We start from the raw sequence: 20347 nt of genomic DNA on the forward strand, positions 1-20347 counted from the left end.
AGTTGATATGGTGACTGGGACAAGAATTGGGAACAGAATACAGGAAGTGAACTTACTTTCTTGTTATCACTTTACATATTTTTTAGCTCAAAATAATGCTTTCAAATGGTTTCTGATATCTCATAGTAAGTTTGTATGAACATTATAGACAAAAAATAGTTTTTATTAAAGATCAATATGAATGAAAAAATAATGATACTAACCACCTATTTGATCTCGTGTTCTCTTGATTTCTAGCTTTTTAGTTGTGTGTTTGATGACACGTGAATGTTACACCTCTCTTCTCTCACTTCTTTTATGCTATGCCTCCATATAGACTCTCTTGTCCTTGTATTTTGGGTAGTGGTGATGTGCAGTCATGCATGTGTGTGTGTGTGTGTGTGTGTGTTTGTGTGTGTACAGGTATGTATGCAGGGAAGGCAAGGGAAAATTCTAGGATTCCTCCTCTACCACACTTGACCTTATTCTGTGAGACAGGCTTTCTCATTGAAACTAGAACTAGATTGGCAGCCAGGAAACCCCCAGGCATCTGCCTATGATCTCACCTCCAGTGCCTTTATTTTCACCTTCCTACTCCTACCGAAGCACAGGTATATAGCATAGCATATACCAATTCTCATGATCATGCCTGGTCTGTACTTTTACATAGGTTCTGAGAATTCTTTTTAAAATTTAAATGTAAACTTATTTTATTGTTTGTTATTAATATTGTTAACATTAATTATTATTATTGTGCGTATGATATGCGTGTGAGCAAGTTATGGTGTACCATAACTTGTACCATAACTTGTATGGTGGAGGTCAAAAGACAACTTTGGGGGTCTAGTTATCAAATAAAATCCAGGCCATGAAGCACAAGAGGAGGAAGACAGAAAGAGATCTGCCTTCTGCCATGACACACAATACAAGCAGGGAAAGACACACACAGACCTGCCCTCTGACCCCAACCCCTGCATGGCATAGGTGGACACACAGAACCCTGCTTAACACCACATAGTGCAACATGGGATAGAAAGACAGAGACCTGCAGACCACCATGGCACCCACAGACCTACTCTCTAACATAGTATAGATAGGCCATAGATACCTGCTTGTCAAAGGATGTTACCCAGGGGCCTGCCAGGTACACAATGTGTAAGTATGTGTGGGCAGATGGAGAGAAAGAGAAATGGAACAGTTTATTATGAGGAGAGATGGAACTAGAGGAGTAGCTTGTTGTGAGTGCCAGCCCTGTTACCTGGGGCCATAGTGAAGTCCCAGCCTAAGGCCATGTCTGAGTCTGTTGTTGTGGAGCAGCAGGGGTCAGTTTCTATGTCCATGGGTTATATTACCACTAGAAAACATGGGGACATCCCTGGTTGGGGCAGCCACCAGGGACCATGTGAATGCCAAGGGTCTGTGCAGAACTGGCTCTGTCCCTCACTGGCTATGGGGCTATGGAGACCTGGCCCCACCTCTCACCAGAAGCAACATTCTCAGTAGCAGTCCCTGTGCATTGCCCAGGCAGCATAGTGGAGCTGGCCCTGGTGGAGGGGGTGTAGGTAAGCCAACCCCAGGGCATGAGTGTTGGAGAGCGACCCTGACACTGGTACAGAGGTGAGCCTCTTGCTACCTCTAACAGTTGGGAAAGTTGCCCCCAAGTCATGAGCATGGGATAACTAGCCCTGCCCCTCACCAGCTGCAGAACTCAGGAGAACAAATCCTGCACCTCACCTGGGCAATACAGCAGAGCTGGCCCTGATGATGAAGGCACTGGTAAACCAGCCTAGAGGGTTGAGAGCTGGTACAGCCCCTTGCAGAATGCAGCACTCTACACTGGGTAGCACAGGGTAACTAGCTCTGGAGGTGTGGGTACAGGAAAGTTGGTCCAAGGGCATGATAGCAGGAGTACTGACTGTCTTCTACTGATGGCAGCATTGGTTGGACTAGCTGGAGCAGTGCTGCAGAGCTCACCTGGTGGTGCTGATAAGAGAGAGCTCATATGCTGATCAGCTCAGTTACTACCCAGGCCCAGATAGCCCAGGGCTGTGAGTAGGCCTACTCAAAATTTTATATCATCTGCAAATGGTGGAGACACATGAAAGGGACAGTACTGCTGATCCAAAGCTGCAGGATTTCCATGGCACAGGGCAACAACAGGATAATCAGGAAGAGGCCTAGTGAAGATCCAGTGTTGATGGTATCACAGAAGCCAGAGATCCTGAACTAGACCAATGACTCATTGCAATGAACATTTGCAAGTGAGGATGTGTGGACAGAGGGCTATACTGTGGGGCACTGTGATTGTGTGTGTGTGTGTGTGTGTTATTTGAGGGAAGTGAAGTTGCAAGGGTAAAGGTCAGATATGAAGGGATTGGAAGATGAGTGGGACTGAGGTGCATAATGGGAATCTCACAAAGAATCTATATCATCTGGCTTCTATGAGTAGTCAAACTTGAACAGAAGCTTTTCATTTGGAACTAGCAAATGTAACCTGTGTTCCTAGCCTGTGTTTTTATATGGGCAACTATGCTCTCTCCTTATCATTCTCTAAAAATTGGATTGCATAATAATGATCTTTATATCCAGGTAAAATGACCATTTTAGTCTGTTCCTAAAAACCTGATTTGAAGAACTATGTGAGAACGAGGGTTTTACATTTTAAGCAGTACTATATTGACCTAGCCCTCGGGTCAGTCAGCAGTGTTCTTCAAGGGAGAGAGTGGGAATGGATGGGCAAGAGACTTGAAGAATGGAGACTAGACTGTCTGATCAAGTCTCGTTTATTGAAAGGCAACTATGGCTATATAAGCACAAGCTGAGGAGTGCAGCTGGAAACACTTAACCACAAGTCCAGGATGTGTCTGAGAAAAAAACAGAATGTTATCAGCGTGTGCTCAGCTGGGGTGGGCTACTTGCAAAAACATCATGCTAGGAAAACAAGTCTCTCATCAGGGTGGAAAAGTACCAACCTGTAAGTAAATAGCCCGAGATGGCTGCAGAGATGATAGCCACTTTCTGCTAAGAGTCAGCTCCCAAAACTATATGTGTTCTTTTTTGCAAGGTTCTAAAACTGTACTTTGGAAAGCACTCTTCCATAAAATCTTATGAAAGCTGAATAATATGAGCCTATTTTTATCTGTAGAAGTGATTCTCAACCCTGACTGTAGATCACATAGTGAACTTCTAAAGCAATGTTAATGCACAGGTCATCTCCCAGAACAATTATATCTAATTATCTGGAAGGAGATGAATATGTATGAGATCTGTCTTCTCTGTGCTATCACATATTTCTTCTCATCAATGTTGGAAACTTTTCTACTTATTGTGGATCTTACAAGAAAGTAGGAGACAGCTGAGAACCACAATAAATTTTCTTAAATTTTCAAATGTAAAGAGCAGAGCTTCTCCTTAGGATCCTGACTTGATAGATGTTGCTTCCTCTACTTTAAATTTGAGCTCATTTATCACTCTCCTGCCAAGCTGCTACAATGTATAAGCAGGTAAGGAGTGGTAAGTGTGTCTTTTCCAGAGCTAAGGCTAATGAAAATGATACAAGTTTATCGAGCCAATAACCAGGGTGGAAGAGGCAATGATGAAAATACAAAGACTGTGGGTCATCTACTTAGCTTCAATTGACCCTGCATTGCAAGGCTATTATATGAAAGAAAACAAATGAGAATAAAAACAAAGTCAAATGGCTCAGGGTGTATTTGGGGGCCTAATGTTTCCACAAGCACAGAGCACAAACATAGTTGGAAGGGCAGCCAAGTATCCTACTCTTTAGGATTAGATGCACTTAGATATTAAGTATGCTGGTTAGTTGATTGTTTACTTTATTTATTTATTATTTTAATTTTCTTGTCAACTTGACACAAGCTAGAAGAATTATCTGAACCTAGTTGGAAGATTGCCTCCACAAGATTGTCTACTGGCAAGTCTTTGGAAAATATCCATAATTGATAATTAATGTGGAAGGGTCCAGACAGTATGGATAGTCCTAGATTGTATGAGAAGACAAACTGAGAAAGTCATGAGGAGCAAGCCAAAAACATTGTTCTTTCATGTCCTTTGCTTTTAACCCTTCCTTCTAGGTCCCTGCTTGATTTTCCTCCATGACATCCCTCAGTGATATACTGTAACAGGGAAACATAAATCAAATAGACCTTCTCCTTCCTGTGTTGGCTTTTTCCATGCAGTAAAAAGCAAACCAAGACACTAAAGAACAGGAAGACTTTCTACCCTAGAACAGGCCAATCTGGCACCCGAAACACTTCAACACACAATGGAAGAGGCCTCACTCATCAATAATACTACTGACAATGGTGTTTCTCAGTGGTTAAATTTTAGCTATATGAGAGGAACCAGAAAAATAGAAATCAGGTTAGAGTCCAACCAAAGGAGAGACATAGGTAGGATTTTAAAAGCTGTACTCTGATATAGTATGAGCAATATAAATTTTAATTCATAGAGGATAAAAGCCAATGCATTATTAAGTGAATTTTGGAATGTAAATTATACCAGCTTTAAGTTCAAAAGTTCATAACAGTGGAAAGGGAGAATATTAATTAGAATTATTAGCATAGATAAAAATGCAAAGATCTGAGAAAGAAATATACAGGTATAGAATATATGGAGAGTTATATAATATTAAGGGGACAGAACCTTGTTCAGGAAGAGAAAAGGAGATTAGGTAGACATAATTAAATAGATATTAGAGAAAAACTTCCATGGATCCAAGTATGCCCATTAAGTACAATGATTGTTGTCTCAGGTCCTAATAGTGATCAATAAACAATTCATAACTAGTCAGGGTAAAGACACAAAACAAGGAAAGATATTCCAATATGAGAAACTTCTATGTAGAAAGACCATGTACACTGTAAAGGTACGAATATGATGAGGTGGGTTATTGCAAAGTAATGTTGTCAGCACACTAACATAGACTAAGATCTATAAGATCCATGACTATATGTTCCAATTTTCTGATGTTACAGTTTAGATCTTATATGTTCTCAAAAGCCTGGGTAATAATAATTTCTTGGCTTCCAGACTGTGATCCTTTTGAAAACTGGTATAGAATTTAAGAGGTGGGGCTGAGCAAGATGTTCCCTTCAGAGAAAACTGAGACCCACCACCTTTCTCCCTCTCTTTTTTTGTCTCCTGGCTGCCATGCATGAACAGAAACAGAATTCATCTGGTGGGACTCTCACTTAGATACTCTGCTTCAGCACTTGCTACCTGACAGTGGACCAAAGCATCTGAAACCATAAGGCAACATAATTATTTCTTTCTTATAATATGATTTTCTTGTTTTGTCACAGCAATGGAAACATAATTAGCACACCTGACAATTTAAGCTCCGTGTGTAGGTCTAATAATTGGTACTCAAACTGCCAGGTATTTCTAGGATTATTTAACATTGTAATTTTATCTGTAGACTCATGAGAGGAAATGTGAAGTAACAAAAATCTTATCTTCAACCAGGCTGGCATGTAGGTACCAAAGTAAAAGAAAGATTTTATATAACTTTTAATAAGTGTATCACTATTTTCCTGATCTTAGGAAAAGCAGCATGCCTACCTCTGACTATATAAAAACTGCTAGAATAAATAATAGTTCAGATGGCAAAAGACAGATAGAGGAAGCACATGTTTGTAAGTGCTACATGGCATCTGGGTACCCTGAATGGACATATGGTAGGAAGTGCTGATGGAGTCTAGGCTTAGTTAAAGATCTACAGAAAGCTCCTAAAGGTAGAAGAGGAAAACTGGAATTCTCTGTGGAAGGAATTTGAGTATGGATAGCTGTGGCACAGGGTCAGCTCCAGGGTGCAGACCAAAACAGGAAGGATCCTATTCCCGGCTGTTCTTTGGTTCCTGTGTCCTGATGGTTCTGGATGGGACCCTCTTGGCTAGGAATTTGAGCAGATGTGGTGGTCTTACCTGTGCTCACAGGTGTGTCAGCACTCCTGGGAGACCAGCTCTGTCCCAATGGTATTTGTTTGCCGAGTGCTGTATCATATGATCAGCTCCTGGTGCAGACAGAAACCAGAAGGAGTATTTCCCCAGCTCAAATTTTTAGAAAATATTTTAGTATCTCTTTAAAATTAATTTGGGGAAATTTTCTAATGTCCCTGCATGAAAAATCTACCCATATCCTTAATGTTGAGAGTTACTTTTAAAGGAGCATGACTGACTCCACATATTGGCTCAAATTTATATTAATTAGTTCCCTCAGCAAGAATGAGCTGTAAGGCAGAAACTTTACCTATGGCTGGCTCCTCTCCTCTCATTTTACTTCTTGCTGGCCACCTTTTATTGATCCACCAGGATTACCGCCTCATGATGTTGGAGAAGGAATATCAGAGCAAATCCTAACATGACAGGTGCTGCCATGAAAGCCTAGATTTTTCTCTGAGGACATATTTGTGGCTTCTCAGGGCCCCTCAATGACATCTTCAGATCTTTTTATAAGGAAAGGGTACTCTTACCCACCATCTGGCCTTTATTCAGATTTTACGTTGGTCCCTCAGTTCTGGTGAGACTATATGATGTCTCTAGAACACACTTTCTGACAAAATCCCAACTCCAACGTCTGCCTTTCAGATCTCATATATGTCCATATCTATCATCAGGGGAGACCATTGTGTCTCCCTTGAAGCAGAATTGTGCTAATCTGCTCTTTGATTTCTTTAGTCTGAGGCATACCCCATTCTTCTCTCTCCCCAACTCCACAGTATACATTGTATGCTGTTATCTGAGTCCTTCCCAGTAGAGGAAGAAATTACCTTTATAAGCTCTTTCCTAACTAACACACTTCAGCTTTTTAAATAGCTGTTTAGGATCTTTACAGTAATTTTACCCATTTTCATCACATTAGTATTTCTGAAGATTTATTATTTGTCTTGAGATATTTCCTCAGGTTTACTCTTTGTCTTGAAATTCACTACATATTGTATTTTAATCATCCTGAAAAGTTTTTCTAACTGACATATTTTCCTGTGCTTTTGTATGTGTATATTGATTTTGATATGCACATATTATATACAATTGAGCAAATCATATATAAGCTTTTCACGTGGTTCATGTGAGCTAAAATGAGTGAGAAACTAGTAGGGAAATGATGCAGAGAGAAAAGTAAGTTGAAAGTTAGGTGGACTATTTAGCAAAATCAGAAATACATAGTTGTAAACTCTCCAGCATTTTATATACTTATAAACTACACATGTCTTTTAAAAATATTTTCAAATTATATTTTAGATACTTAAAGAATATTCTCTATCACCATGAATAGCAAAATCTATTTTTAAAATGTATTAGACTATATTTACATTTATTTCCAAAAGTGTTTTTAAAGAACAATAATTACAATGATTTATGTTTCTACTTTAAAAAAAATGTTTGGGGTAGGGAATCCTCATAACTTAGCTTGTGTCTAGCCCTCCAGCACAATTAGTGGCTTGCATATAGTTTATTTGCATGTTGTTATTTGTTCTAAGGAACATAGGGAAAAGGAGTGGATAAGCAGAAAGTGAGAGAGAAAAGGAAAAAGCAATCAGTCTGTTATCAATTAGATTACAGCTGAATATAACTAGGGACCAAGCACACTACAGACCTTTTAAAGACACACATTTAACACACTTCAAAATTGTCTGCACAAGAAATAGTTATGTATCCATTAGCTCTCATCCACTATCTTTCTGATTACTTTAATGTTTCCTTGCCTCTGCATCAGAATGGCTAAGCAAAAATGGGGTTGAGGAAAAGCAGTATGCCTACCTCTGACTATATAAAAACTGCTAGAATAAAATACAGCTCTGAAGGACTTTGACGTGACAAACAGGAGATACCTGATACAGCTTCCTACTTGCTCCTCTAGTATCTGCTCATGAAGTATCTGTATACATGAAGTCTCGAATCGCAGTCTTATTGGTGGTTGGTGTAAGCTTTACCACAGAATCACGACGTAGCTATCTGCTGCAACTAGTCTCAATGTAATTAATATCCACCACCTCTCTCTTTCATTTCTTCAGTAATTTAATGTGTTTAAGCCTCTGCCTTGAGGGGACTGAATCATCACTGCTATGAAGCTGGGACCCTTAGTTGCTTTGTTCTTCTTGAGTTGTGGATATAAGTATTAAACATTTATAGTTTTGCTCATGAGAGCATGGAATAACTTAAAGTAAGTTTCTAGGCATTCAGATTTTGTTAGTAATATCTAGATGAGTAGATCTAGTATACGTATTTGTATATTGTTGAGAGCTTTTGTTGCCACTTCTAGTAATTTGGCATTTGTCACTGGGCTCAGACAAGGAAGTAGGCTCAGGTAAGAAAATTAGAAACAGTGACCATGGGTCTTTGTTTACTACTTTGCTGAATTACTACCTTATGTGATCTCTTAGCGTAATATTTTACTTAATTATTACCTTGAGTGATCCCTTTGCTTACTACTTTGCTTTATTACTTTCTTATGTGATCTCTTTGTTTACTACTTCACTTGATTACTTTGTCTTTGATCTAAGAACTGACCATGTTTTTTGGATGAACCTAGACTGGTGTAAAAGCAGCCTGGAGAAAAATAAAGCTGCCTCAGCCTCAGTGCTGACTGGAGTCATGTTTTAGTCTTGTCTAATTGTTTTGTCTTTTCAATCCTCCCTCCTTCCCTTGGGACCCGGTTGACTGAATGAGCTGGCTTGATTAATACACTGTCTAGAAAACTCAGAGGAATGGCTTGCTGGGTAATCCAATAGTGGTCTTCTGCATGATAGAGAGACAAAATTCTTGGTAGCTGCTCATTCCACAAAGCCGCATGCCTCAGTAGTCCCTATCAGGTGCCAAATGACTGCAAGCTTCCTTGAAAGTTGTTAGTACTGTGTTTACATTGAAGGGCAGAAGCTAGAGTTCACTATCAGTGGACAATGGCAGCATCCATACATGTTCCCCAAAATGAGAGGTGCTTTTCTGCACAGTAGCAGCAGCTTCTGTATCTTCTTTTCACCTGGCTTTGCAGCCTGTAGGAAGGTGCTGTTTACATGTAGGACAGGCTGTCTCCCAACCTACACTGTCTAACATATCCCCAACTTATACTGTCACACACTTCAACCTTCTTGTAAACATGCCCACAGACATACAAAGATGAGGTCTGCTGCCCCTAAATTTTTTTTTAACAACCAAGGTTAGCTATCACACAAATGTATTTATTACTACTCTTTGGAGATATAAGCATTAAAAAATAAAAATAGTCATTCTTGCCAATATGGTAACTTCTATTTTTCTTTTATTACCTACTTGACTCCCAAGTATAGCTTTAATTATTTTATTGTTCATGGCGTCAAATATTACTACATGACACAGCTAAAATGTGCTTGATTGGGACATATGCCAAATCTCTCAGTGTTTTCATCATAAAATATACCCAGTGTGAGTCAGTGTATGTGGGGTCCTCTAAAACTGAATTACACTTCACATGTTACTGCTGTTAAGTACAAACCAAGTAGAAGGAAACTTCATCCAGAAGTGGTGTCAACCCGTTTGAGTTACTGCCTCTTCTGGAGCTGTGATATTTCAACTATCCAGTATTTCTAGTGTCAAAATAAGACCTGACAGACCTCAGGATTCTCTTGAATTATTTTGATACATAATAATAATTTAAAAAATCTTGGACTCATTAATGACACAGCAGCTCTAATTCTGAGCTGATCAATGGGGCCCTTCCATTCTATCATTGCTGAATAAATTTATTGTAAAGAGAGTTGACAGTTGCAGAAATAGAATAAAATTCTATAAAGCTGTCTAATGTTTATTTGCTTATTTTTGCTATGCTATTGCCATAATCACAACTGAGACATTAAACTGGGGAAGTGATAATTATTTCATTAACTACAGCTGCTGATGTTGAGTCACCTACTCTCTCTCCATGTAAATATATATGCATTTGCATTATATATAATTTTACTGGCAAAAACTAACATAAATTATTCAATATTTAGTCAACAAAATTGCAATAAGTGTTCACTGTGTGGCAACAGATGCAATCTCCTCCATAGGAGCAAGACTGAGTCAGCAAGATGGAATCTGTCACTGGAAAGAGATAATGTAATTATAGAAGAAAGAGTCGTTTATATAATTAGGCAGGTGTGGAACTTTATAATAACCTAGCAGCATGTAGAATAGTCTTGGTCCTAATGACTGCTTTAATGTGGATTGTCATTATACAAACCGGCACATGTCAAGATATTTTTCAAAAGGGGAAAATGTTGGGAGCAAAGAGACACAAAAATAGGAAATAAACTATGAAAAGACTGTTGGTTATTGGACTACAGCCTTGCCTGAGTTTCTAATTTATTCTTTTATTTTTAATAATTTGCTTGATTCTCTGCTATATTCTCCATAATTTCCTCAATATTGTTTTCCTACTAGTCATCTTGTAATGACTTTCCATTCCTATATTCTCTCATTGATACCAATGGGAAGCAGCAAAATGATTTCAATTTCAACATTATTTGAATTTCCCCTGAGATTTATCTCAATGACTTGTATCTGAGGAAACCCTAGGTCATATATTTTTAAATGTATGAAATTCACAACAACTAATCTATTTTTTCCTGGAGGAAGCTAAATTACATGTGTTTATTTGATATACCATCAAAACTCAGAAATGATACTTAGAAAAATATTAAAGTTAGATAAATATATTCTGGTATTTTTGATTGATCTATTTAGAGATTTTTTTTTATTCCACTTTTGTGGCTAAGAATTATCTGGCCAGGATTCTTAAGACAGATCATGTAGCAGCTGAAATCAAAATATTGCTGCACAAGCAAACCTGAAAAGCATGCTATTTGCAAAGCAAATTTAAAACCACACACTTGGGTTGAATTAGATAATATTAAAGCTCAAATGTCAAATATCAGCAAGGATAAGTTTGATCCTTAAAGCTAATTAAGGAGCCGTGCAAACTGAGCATAGATGTATTGCTCAGCATATTCTGCATTATTCAGTAATTGCAGAACATTATTCATCTCAATTAGTGACCTCCAATTCAGGGGTGAAAATACGAGATTTCTTTGATCTCAAGGATGGAAGCCATGAAATATTTACCCTTTTTATTTTCTTTTATTTTCAAACTTGTTTTTTATTAGATATTTTCTTCATTTACATTTCAAATGCTATCCCAAAAGTCCCCTATACCCTCCCCCTGCCCTGCTCCCATACCCACTCACTCACACTTCTTGGCCCGGCTTACGCTTGTACTGGGGCATATAAAGTTTGCAATACCAAGGGGCCTTTCTTCTCAATGAGGCCAATTAGGCCATCTTCTGCTACATATGAAGCTAGAGACACGAGTTCTGGGGGTACTGATTAGTTCATATTGTTGTTCCACCTATAGGGTTGCAGACCCCTTCAGCTCTTGGGTACTTTCTCTAGCTCCTACATTGGGGGTCTTGTGTTCCATCCAATAGCTGACCGTGAGCATTCACTTCTGTATTTGCCAGGCACTGGCAAAGCCTCACAGCAAACAGCTATATCAGGGTCCTTTCAGCAAAATCTTGCTGGTGTATGCAATTGTGTCTGCATTTAGTTGCTGATTATGGGATGGACCCCGGGGTGGGGCAGTCTCTGGATGGTCCATCCTTTCGTCTTAGCTCTAAACTTTGTCTCTGCAACTCCTTCCATGGATATTTTAATTCCTATTCTAGGGAGAAATGAAGTATCTACGAGTAGGTCTTCCTTCTTGACTTTCTTGTGTTTTGGAAGTTGTATTCTATGTTTCTAGGCTAATATCTACTTATCAGTGAGTGCATATCAAGTGACTTCTTTTATGATTGGGTTACCTCACTAAGAATGATATCCTCCAGATACAACCATTTGCTCAAGAATTTCATAAATTCGTTGCTTTTAATAGCCCAGTAGTATTCCATTGTATAAATGTACCACATTTTCTATATCTATTTCTCTGTTGAGGGACATCTGAGTTCTATCCAGCTTCTGGCTATTATAAATAGGGCTGTTATGAACATAGTGTAGCATGTGTCCTTATTACCAGTTGGAACATCTTCTGGGTATATGCCCAGGAGAGATATTGCTGGAAATACTGGTAGTACTATGTCCAGTTTTCTGAGGAACCACCAGACTGATTTCCAGAGTGGTTGTACAAGCTAGCAATCCACCAGCAATGGAGGAGTGTTCCTCTTTCTCCACATCCTTGCCAGCATATGCTGTCACCTAAATTTTTGATCTTAGCCATTCTGACTGGTGTGAGATGGAATCTCAGGGTTGCTTTGATTTGCATTTCCCTGATGATTAAGGATGCTGAACATTTTTTCAGGTGCTTCTCAGCCATTCGGTATTCCTCAGGTGAAAATTCTTTGTTCAATTCTGAGCCCCATTTTTTAATGGGGTTATTTGATTTTCTGGAGTTCTTGAGTTCTTTATATATATTGGATATTAGTCCCCTATCTGATTTAAGATAGATAAGGATCCTTTCCCAATCTGTTGGTGGCCTTTTTGTCTTATTGACGGTGTCTTTTGCCATTTGTCAATTCTCGATCTTACAGCACAAGCCATTGATGTTCTATTCAGGAATTTTTCCCCTGTGCCCATATCTTTGAGGGTTTTCCCCACTTTCTCCTCTATAAATTTCAGTGTCTCTGGTTTTATATGGAGTTCTTTGATCCACTTAGACTTGAGCTTTATACAAGGAGATAAGAATGGATCAATTCACATTTTTCTACATGATAACCACCCGTTTTGCCAGCACCATTTGTTGAAAATGCTGTCGTTTTTCCACTGGATGGTTTTAGCTATCTTGTCAAAGGTCAGGTGACCATAGGTTTGTGGGTTCATTTCTGGATCTTCAATTCTATTCCATTGATCTACCTGTCTGTCACTGTACCAGTACCATGCAGTTTTTAATCACAATTGCTCTGTAGTACAGCTTGAGGTCAGGTCTGGTGATTCCCCCAGAGATTCGTTTATTGTTGAGAATAGTTTTTGATATCCTAGGTTTTTTATTACTCCAGATGAATTTGCAAATTGCTCTTTCTAACTCAGTGAAGTGTTGAGTTGGAATTTTGATGGGTATTGCATTAATATGTAGATTGCTTTAGGCAGGATCGCCATTTTTACTATATTTATCCTGCCAATCCATGAGCATGGGAGATCTTTCCATCTTCTGAGATCTTCTTTGATTTCTTTCTTCAGAGACTTGAAGTTCTTGTCATATAGATTTTTCACTTCCTTAGTTAGAGTCACACCAAGGTATGTTAAATTATTTGTGACTATTGTGAAGGGTGTTGTTTCCCTAATTTCTTTCTCATCCTGTTTATCCTTTGTGTAGAGAAAGGCCACTGACTTTTTTTAAGTTAATTTTATATCCAGCTACTGTGCTGAAGCTGTTTATCTGGTTTAAGAGTTCTCTGGTGGAATTTTTAGGATCACTTATATATACAATCATATATTCTGCAAGTAGTGATATTTTGACTTCTTCCTTTCCAATTTGTATCCCCTTGATCTCCTTTTGTTGTCGAATTGCCCTGGCTAGGACTTCAAGTACTATGTTGAATAGGTAGGGAGAAAGTGGGCAGCCTGGCCCAGTCCCTGATTTTAGTGGGATTGCTTCCAGCTTCTCTCCATTTACTTTGATGTTGGCTACTGGTTTGCTGTAAATTTTATTATGTGTAGGTATGGGCCTTGAATTCCTGATCTTTCCAAGACTTTTATCATGAAAGGGTGTTAGATTTTGTCAAATGCGTTCTCAGCATATAACCATATGATCATGTGGTTTTTGTCTTTGAGTTTGTTTATATAGTGGATTACTTTGATGGATTTCCGTATATTAAACCATCCCTGCATCCCTGAAATGAAGCCTACTTGATCATGATGGATGATTGTTTTGATGTGTTCTTTGATTCTCTTAGCAAGAATTTTATTGAGTATTTTTGCATCAATATTCATAAGGGAAATTGGTCTGTAGTACTCTTTCTTTGTTGGATTTTGTGTGGGGTTTGGGTATCAGAGTAATTGTGGCTTCATAGAATGAATTGGATAGAGTACCTTGTGTTTCTATTTTGTGGAATAGTTTGAGGATAACTGGAATTAGTTCTTCTTTGAAGGTCTGGTAGAACTCTGCACTAAACCCATCTGGTCCTGAGCATTTTTTAGTTGGGAGACTATTAATGACTGCTTCTATATCTTTAGGGGGAATGGGACTGTTAAGATCATTAATCTGATCCTGATTTAACATTAGTACCTGGTATCTGTCTAGGAAGTTGTCCATTTCATCCAGGTTTTCCAGTTTTGTTGAATATAACCTTTTGTAGTAGGATCTGATGATGTTTTGGACTTCCTCAGGATCTGTTGTTATGTCTCCTATTTCATTTCTGATTTTGTTAATTAGAATACTGTCCCTGTGCCCTCTAGTCAGTCTGACTAAGGGTTTATCTATCTTGTTGATTTTCTCAAAGAACCAGCTCCTGGTTTGGTTGATTCTTTGTATAGTTCTTTTTGTTTCCACTTGGTTGTTTTCTGCCCTAAGTTTCATTATTTCCTGCCATGTACTTCTCTTGGGTGAATTTGCTTCCATTTGTTCTAGAGCTTCTATGTGTGCTGTCAGACTGTTTGTGATCTCTGTAGTTTCTTTTTAGAGGCACTCAGAGCTATGAGTTTTCCTCTTAGGACTACCTTCCTTGTGTCCCATAAGTTTGGGTATGTTGTGGCTTCATTATTATTAAACTCTAGAAAACCTTTAATTTCTTTCTTTATTTCTTCCTTGACCAAGGTATCATTGAGTGGAATGTTGTTCAGTTTCCACATGAATGTTGGCTTTCTATTATTTATGCTGTTATTGAAGATCAGCCTTAGTCCGTGGTGATCTGATAGCATACATGGGATAATTTCAATATTTTTGTATCTGTTGAGGCCTGTTTTGTGACCAATTGCATGGTCAGTTTTGGAGGAGGTACTATGAGGTGCTGAGAAGAAAGTAAATCCTTTTGTTTTAGGATAAAATGTTCTGTAGATATCTGTTAAATCCATTTGATTTGTAACTTCTGTTAGTGTCTGTGTGTTTCTGTGTATTTTCTGTTTCCAGGATCTGTCCATTGGTGAGAGTGGGGTGTTGAAGTCTCCCACTATTATTGTGTGAGATGCAATGTGTGCTTTGAGCTTTACTATAGTTTCTTTAATGAATGTGGCTGCCCTTGCATTTGGAGCATAGATATTTAGAATTGAACGTTCATCTTAGTGATTTTACCTTTGATGAGTATGAAGTGCCCCTCCTTGTCTTTTTTGATAACTTTGGGTTGGAAGTCGATTTTATTCGATATTAGAATGGCCACTACAGCTTGTTTCTTTGGACCATTTGGTTGGAAAATTGTTTTCCAGCATTTTACTCTGAGGTAGTGTCTGTCTTTATCCCTGAGATGGGTTTCCTGTAAGCAGCAAAATATTGGTTCCTGTTTGTGTAACAAGTCTGTTAGTCTATGTCTTTTTATTGGAGAATTGAGTCCATTGATTTTTAAGAGAAATCAAAGAAAAGAAATTGTTTCTTCCTGTCATTAGGAAGTTTTTTGTTGTTAAAGTTGGATTCTGTTCTTGTGGCTGTCTTCTTTTAGTTTTGTTAAAGGATTACTTTCTTGGTTTTTCTAGGGTGTAGTTTCCATCTTCGTGTTGGTATTTTCCCTTTATTATCCTTTGAATGGCTGGGTGTTGGTATTTTCCCTTTATTATCCTTTGAAGGGCTGGATTCATGGAAAGATATTGTGTGAATTTGGTTTTGTTATGGAATACTTTGGTTTCTCCATCTATGGTAATTGAGAGTTTTGCTGGGTATAGTAAGCTGGGCTGGCATTTGTGTTCTCTTAGTGTCTGTATAACATCTGTCCAGGATCTTCTGGCTTTCATAGTCTCTGGTGAGAAGTCTGAAGTAATTTTAATAAGCCTGTCTTTATATTTTACTTGACCTTTTTCCATTACTACTTTTAATATTCTGTCTTTATTTAGTGCATTTGTTGTTCTGATTATTATGTGTCCGGAGGAATTTTTTTCTGGTCCAGTCTATTTGGAGCTCTGTAGGCTTCTTGTATGTTAATGGACATGTCTTTCTTTAGGTATGGGAAGTTTTCTTCTATAATTTTGTTGAAGATATTTGCTGGCCCTTTAATTTGAAAATCTTCATTCTCATCTACTCCTATTATCCATAGGTTTGGTCTTCTCATTGTGTCCTAGATTTCCTGGATGTTTTGAGTTAGGATCTTTTTGCATTTTGCATTTTTTTGGATAGTGGTGTCCATGTTCCCTATGGAGTCTTCAGCACCTGAGATTCTCTCTTCCATCTCTTGTATTCTGTTGCTGATGCTCACATCTATGGTTCCTGATTTCTTTCCTAGGGTTCCTATCTCCAGAGTTGTCTCCCTCTGGGTTTTCTTCATTGTTTCTACTTCCCTTTTTAGATCTTGGATGGTTTTGTTCAATTTTTTCACCTGTTTTGTTGCATTTTCCTGTAATTCTTTAAGAGATTTTTGTGTTTCTTCTACCTGTTTAGCAATGTTTTCCTGTAGTTCTTTAAGGACTTCTACCTAGTTAGCAATGTTCTCCTGTAATTCCTTGAGGGATTTTTTTGTTTCCTCTTTAAGGGCTTCTACTTGTTTAGCAGTATTCTCCTGTAATTCCTTGAGGGATTTTTGTGCTTCCTCTTTAAGGGCTTCTACCTCTTTAGCACTGTTCTCCTGTATTTCTTTAAGTGAGTTATTAATGCCCTTCTTTAAGTCTTCTACCACCATCATGAGATATGATTTTAAATCCGTGTCTTGCTTTTCAGGTGTGCTGGGGTATCCAGGACTTGTTGTGGTGGGCGTAGTGGGTTCTGATGATGCCCAGTGTTCTTGGTTTCTGTTAGTAAGATTCTTATGTTTGCCTTTCACCATCTGGAAATCTCTGGTGTTAATGATCAAGCTGTCTCTGGTTGGAGCTTGATCCTCCTGTGATTTTGTTAGCCTCTGTCAGCACTCCTGGGAGTCCAACTCTCACCTGAGTTCCAGTGGTCAGAGCACTCTGCAGGCAAGCTCTCCTCTTACAGGGCAGGTGTCCAGCAATCTGGAGCTCTGATCACCTCTTGAGTTCTGGGGTCAGAACCCTTCCTGTAGGCCAACTCTCCTCTTGCAAGGAATGTGCCCAGGGGTCTGGGTCTCAGCCTTGCCTCCTGGCTGAGGATGAAGGCCTGAGGGGACCCTGACCAAGAAGATTTGTTGCTTCTATCACCCATGTGCTCTCAGGTGATCAGGAGGTCCTGGGTGTGCTAGCGGTCCTGTGGCATGGAGAGTCCTCTGGTGCCCTAGATGCCCTTGGCTGGGTTCACACAGAAGATGGTAGGGCTGGCCCTGACCTGAATTGATCCCAGCCTCTGGACAGGCAGGGTTCCTTTGTCCCTGTTCCTGCCAGCACAAGACCCTCCGTGATTCTTTAGAGTTGATGTTGTGTTCCACTCACCTGTGATCCCAAGGTGATCCCAAGGTCCTGTGGCATGGAGAGCACTCTGGAGTACCTATGGAGCCCTTAGAGGCCTCCGCTAGGCTCAGAAGGAAGATCGAAATATTTACTCTTAAGCTAAGAGTTCCTATACTTTAGTTTTTCTAATGGGTTTAGAATTAGTAAAACCATGTGAGACCATGGATAGGCAGGGATTCAAAGCATGAATCTGTCTACCAAAAGGTAGAAACGTTTCAGACAAAAATTTGTAAGATCTTCTCTCTTCTTTCAATTCTTTTGGGTCAAAGATGTCTTTTGTGACCAATCCCTCTGTGTGACATCATATTGTCTTACCTCCGCAGTGGTCATCTCCCATAAAGCTGACTTCCAACCACAGAAACCATCGAAGTAGCACCATACTCAGGGGCAGCTTGCCCTTTGTTCCACAAACCACATGATTCTTGTTCTAACTGATGGCATGTCCCCAGTCTTCTGAAATAAAATTTATATTTCTATCATTTTCTGGTTAAAGCTATTTGTTCTATATCACCAATCCACCAAGGTCTGTATTCATTAGTTTGGCTTCTAAAGATTGTAGAATTTACTTTCAGTATACCTTGCAACTTACAGTCAATATTTCCATCATGTTGAATTGGCTTTCTGTTCCTTTAGAAATGTTTAAACATCTTCAGTCTATAGATTTGCCCTTGGTAATCACTCAGTTTAGAAAGCCTCCCTTTCTATTACTTATCACTGTTCAGTTATTCAGCATTTAAACCTCCTTCTAAGGTTTCTAACTTCAGACTAGTTTTATGCCCACAAACTTTACAATGTTATTTCATTCCTATTATGATAATGCATGCTTATTTTATTTTCCTTACCCAATTTCAGTCAAATACTTCTTTTAGACATTTTTTCTTTTCTTTTTGAAATTATCTTCAATTTTTGAGTCAAATGCTTGGCAACAAGTAGATTATGAATAATTCTTTGCTGAATGAGAGACATACTAATACTTTTAGCCTTTTGGAGAATTAGACTTTACAATAGATTTTGAGACACTGAGAAAATATTTGTTATATGAGAACTTTTTTGCCTTTGTAATTTGAAAGCTCATGCAGGAGTCTACCTTTTTTTTTTTTAGATGAGGAACATAGCATCTGTTGTAAATTGATTGGACTTTTTCCTGTTCCAGTAATTTTTGTTGTTAGAAACAAGAGTTCATTCCACAGCTTCTTGATTGAAGAGCTAATACAGTCTAGGCACTGTGCCAATAAATGTAGCACCATACAGTCTTCATTGGATAAAACATATACACAAAAAAAATCTAATGACGATATACATTATATTATATCACATGTTAAAATGAGTCATAGGAGTTGTACCATGTGTTCTATTAAGGCTTTTATGACAAGATATTTGAGACTAAATCTAAATTCAGTGAATAGGTTGTGTGTGGAAACATAGAAGAACCAAAGTAAGCCGAGGGACAGATAGATTTAGTGCAGAATTCTACCATACCTTCAAAGAAAACCTGATACCAACTTTCCTCAAACTAGTACATAAAGTAGAAACAGAAAGAACACTTCCTAAGTCATTCTATGAAGACATAATTACTCTGATACATAAACTACACAAGGACACAATCAAAAAGAAACCTTCAGACCAATCTTGCTTATGAATATCAAAGCAAAAATACTCAATAAAATTCTTGCAAACCGAATCCAAGAACACATCAAAACCATCATTCACCATGGTCAAGTAGGCTTCATTTCAGGTATGCAAGGTTGGTTTAATATTCAAAATCCATTTTGTAATCCAATATGTAAACAAACTCAAAGAAAAAAATCACATGATCATCTCCTTAGATACTGAAAAGCATTTGACAAAATACAACACCCCTTCATGTTAAAAGTATTGGAGAGATCAGGAATTCAAGGCCCCCACCTAAACATAATAAAAGCAATTTAATGCAAACCAATAGCCAAAATCAAATACATACTTGAAGCACTCCCACTGAAATCAGGGACAAGACAAGGATGCCCACTCTCCCCATATCTACTTAATATAGTACTCAAAGTGTTAGCTAGTCAATAAGACAGCAAAGAGGTCAAGGGGATACAAATTGGTAAAGAAAAATTAAAGATACCACTATTTGCATATGATACGATAGTATACATAAACGACCCCAAAAATTCTACCAGAGAACTTCTCCAGCTGATAAACAACTTCAGCAAAGTGGCTGGATATAAAATTAACTCAAATAAATCAGTAGCCTTTGTTTATACAAAGAATAAACAGGCTGAGAAAGAAATTCGGGAAACAATTCCCTTCACAATTGCCACAAATAGTATAAAATATCTTGGGGGTAAAGCTAAAAAAAACAAGTGAAAGACCTGTATGACAATAACTTCAAGTCTCTCAAGAAAGAAATTGAAGAAGATCTCAGAAAATAGAGAGATGTCCCATGCTCATGGATTGGTAGAATTAACATAGTAAAAATGGCCATCCTACCAAAGGCAATCTTTAGATTCAATTCAATCCCCATCAAAATCCCAAGACAATTCTTCAAAGACGTGGAAAGAGCAATTCTCAAATTCATCTGGAAAGGCAAAAAAAAAAAAAAAAAGAAAAAGAAAAAAAGAAAAAAGAAAAAAAAACCAGAATAGTTAAAACAATTCTTAACAATAAAAGAACCACTGGGAGAATCACCCATCTCTGACCTCAAGCTTTACTGAGGATAGTGATAAAAACTGCAGGCTATTGGTACAGAGACAGACACATTAATCAATGGAATAGAATTAAAGACCCAGAAATAAAACCACACACTTAAGGTCACTTAATCTTTGACAATGATTCCAGAAATATACAATGGAAAAAAGAAAGCATTTTCAATAAATGGT

The 20347-nt window shown here is 38.2% G+C and overlaps 1 pseudogene; it reads left to right on the top strand.

The window, feature by feature from the left end:
- The first annotated feature begins 1342 nt into the window (after positions 1–1342).
- Positions 1343–20347, top strand: part of LOC110306652 (28S rRNA (cytosine-C(5))-methyltransferase pseudogene) — a 50511-nt pseudogene continuing 31506 nt past the window's right edge.

Source organism: Mus caroli, unplaced genomic scaffold (assembly GCF_978045245.1).
Source record: "Mus caroli unplaced genomic scaffold, Mus_caroli_1 scaffold_14, whole genome shotgun sequence".
Classification (NCBI taxonomy): Eukaryota; Metazoa; Chordata; class Mammalia; order Rodentia; family Muridae; genus Mus; species Mus caroli.